We start from the raw sequence: 3,879 nt of genomic DNA, 5'->3' as shown, positions 1-3,879 counted from the left end.
ATGAATCAAGTAAATGTAATACACACACATACACACACACACACACACACACACACACACACACACACACACACACACACACACACTGGAAATTCTACTTACCCATCAGAAAGAATATTGTACCATTTGTATCTCTCATTTCTCATTTCATCTGCCTGGTATCTCATTGCCATCGTATTGTCCCTGTACTGCAGTAACTGATACATGCACACTGATGTAAAAGATTTTCAAGGTTATGGGCTAACCCTAGATTCCTGGGTATGAGTTCTCTGCTCATTCTCTTTGTCTATTCATGCCTGTGAGTAGTGATTGTACAGATTTATTTGTACCATTTGCTACACAGAAAAGAGATGAACCATACATATATATGTATCTATCTATATATATGATTATATACATACACACACACATATATTTATATATACATACATGGATATATGCACACATATGAATATATATTAAACACTTGAGTACATTTTATGTTTTCAAGAATTATGGAGCTAACAAAAATCACATGCATTTTCCTAATTTTTCAAAACCTAAAGAGCTTTGTCTCTTGAATACCTAATTTTTAAGATAATATCATCACTCTCATATGTCAGTGGCCTTGAAATTAGATGTTCAAATACGACAAAGTTATTTAGTCTTTGTGGTGGAAGAAAGGAATATTACTGGGGTTCTATTCAGGGGTTCTCTGCTTGCTAGACAGGACTTTGTCTGTATAGCACCAAGCATATCAACTACTTTTGCCATACTTCTAGTCTATTTTATTTACTTGAGGTCTTGAACTTTTGCCTTGGTCGGATCTTAGCTTGACTGACACTTTGCTACCTATGCCTCAAAACATAATTAGCTAGGATTACAGATGTGAAACACTGTGGGCAGCTCATTTGTTGAGATGGCTGTCTTGGCAATTATTTCTTTGGCCTGGCCTCAGACCAAGATCCTTGTCATTTCTGCTTTCCAATCAGCTGGGATTACAGATGGGGCTACTATACTTGGTGTACATGACACATTCTGTTTTTTTTTTTTTTTTTTTGTCGGTCGTGGGGCTTGAACTCTGGGCATAGGCGCTGTCCCTGCACTCTTCAGCTCAAGGGGAGTGCTCTACCGCTTGAGCCACAGTACCAGTATCGGTTTTCTAGTAGTTTTATTGGAGATAAGAGTCTCACGGATTTTCTTTCTTGGGCTGTCTTTGAACCGTGATCCTCAGATCTCAGCATCCTGAGTAACTAGGATTAGAAGCATGAGCCAACAATGCCCGGCACACCTTCTGATTTAAGAGTTTTTCATTGTAAAAATGCTGTGTAGAGGGGTTATAGTTACATGAGCAAGTTATTGAGTACATTTTCTATCAAACATTGTTACCTCCTCCTTTGTTTTTCCCTTCCCCTCCCCTCCAACCTCCACAACTACATTCCCCTCTATTCCCTTCCCCTCTTCCCCGCCTATATTGCAAATATCCTTTTTCAACATAGTGTCTTGTGCATCTCATTGATACAATGGGTCAACCTATATCACTATTTATCTATTTTGTTTTTTCCCTTCCCCTCCCCAAGCTAGAGAAGGGTGTATACAAGATGCAGGGCACCGACCCTAAATACAGTGAAAACAAGGGTTAAACAATGAGGAAGGAACATAAAAAGAAAAAAAAAACACATGGTAGATTATAAACCCTATCTTGGGGTTCATTTCGCTTAACAGCATCGATTCTTGTCCTATGTACATAGCTTTTGAACTTTTATGCTTGTCCTAGACATATAATATTTATTGCAAATATGGGAAACCATAGGAGCAATTTTTCTTTGCTTTTGGCTTACTTCACTTGATATAATGTTTTCTAAGACCTCACTTAGTGCTCCCCTATGATCCAGCAGTCCCCATTTTGGGGCATTTACCCTAATGATCACACACAAGACCATACTAAGCTACGGTTACAATTATGTTTATTGCAGCGTTATTTACCATAGCTAAGATATAGAACCAACCCAGATATCCCTCAGTAGATGAATGGATCAGGAAAATGTGATACACACACACACACACACACACACACACACACACACACACACACACAATGGAATTCTATGCCTCCATCAGAGAGAATGACATCGCCCCATTTGCTAGGAAAGACACAGAAACATTGTATTAAGTGAAATAAGCCAGGCTCATATAACCATAAGTCCCATGGTTAATCTTACTTGGAGTAACTAGTACATGGTACCATATAACCATATAAGAGGATGTTATGTGATATTAACCCCAAGATAGGGCACAAATGATTTTTACTCCATGAGATTCTTATCTCTATATAATCCCCCAAATAAAGTTGGAAGGGGAGCTGTCGTTCAAATACAGAGCACCACCTTTAAGGGAAAAAGCCTAAGTGACAATGTAAGATCCTAAGTTTAAACCATAATATCAGCACTCAAAAAAGTTGATTTCTTTTCCTTGAAGGTTTTATTAAATTGCTCGGGAAAATAATCGATGTTGTATTTATGTTTAGCATTACTATTAAAATCATGTTATATTTATTTATGATATTCTTTATTTTCTTAAATTTTACTTACACTTTAATATCCAGTAATGATAAGAGATGATTACTGTTTCACAAGTTTTTATGTCAGTTGACTATATGGATGAGAGGTGCATACAAGGTGTTTGGACTAAAAATAGATATTTGCAAGGTCTTCACATAAGAATTGATAGTTGAAGGAGCTGTGGGCATGTATGAAATAAACTAAAGAAACCAGCAAGGAAAGATAAGGTATGATTCTGGAAAGCAAACAATTTTGGAAGAAAAAAAAAAAGGAAAATATGTAGCTTTTGGTAAGAACATGTTAACCCACCTACACATTTAATTCCTTATTTATAATGGAAGGCATTTCAGTTAACTTTATTTTACAAAGTTAAACATGATTGACATTTAATAATAACTGGTAAGCAATTATTCTAGCCAGGTGCAAGGGGCTCAGACCTATAATCATAGTAACTCAGAGAGCTGAAACCTCTAGATCCTAGTTCAAAGCCATTCTGGAGAGAAAAATTGGTGAGACTTTTCTGTGGCACTGTTGCTCAAAGTGGCAGCACTAGTCTTGAGTAATAAATCTCGGGCACAGAACCCAGGCACTGAGTTCAATCTCTCTGAAATTATCCTTAAAATACTTGTTCTCAGTATTTCTTTAATTTGTCTAGAAGAATGTTTTAAACTTAGGGATTTTTTTATTTCATGTTGTCCAGAATTGATTTTTAAGATGTTCAAAGAAAAATTATTTATAGTAAGAACTGGTTTGTATGGCTTTGTTTTACGTTTTGCTTCTACACCTATAGATCAGCTGGAAAGTAGATGGCCAAACCTCTCCTCCTCCCACCAAAGTTGTAAAGTTCATTTTTCGACATAATTACTTGTATATCTCACGGTTGCTATGTGTCCACCAGTATCCCTAGTTAAACAATTTGTTTTTGCCCTTCTCCTCCACAAATTGTACCAACTTCAAATACAGTGAAAGCAGTGGAAGGGACATAAAAAGCAATATAGAAATCATCTTATAAATATGATAGAAAAAACTGCATTAAAGAAAAAAAATTGAATACTTATCTTGGGGTTCATTGCCCTAGCATCAATTTATCTGACCTTTTATGCTTGACTCAGATATATACTAGTTATTGCAAATAAGGGAAACCATGGGAACTATGTTTCTTTGTGTCTGGCTTACTTCACTTAACAAATTTTTTTCCAATTCTTTCGATTTCCTCACAAATGGGGCAATGTCATTCTTTCTGATGGAGGGCTAGAATTCCATTGTGTATATATACCACATTTTGTTGATCCATTCATCTACTGAAGGGCATCTGGGTTGGTCCCATACCATAGCTACG

Source organism: Dipodomys spectabilis, unplaced genomic scaffold (assembly GCF_019054845.1).
Source record: "Dipodomys spectabilis isolate Male_0828 unplaced genomic scaffold, ASM1905484v1 ptg000567l, whole genome shotgun sequence".
NCBI lineage: Eukaryota > Metazoa > Chordata > Mammalia > Rodentia > Heteromyidae > Dipodomys > Dipodomys spectabilis.
Note: the sequence above shows the minus strand (reverse complement) of the source record.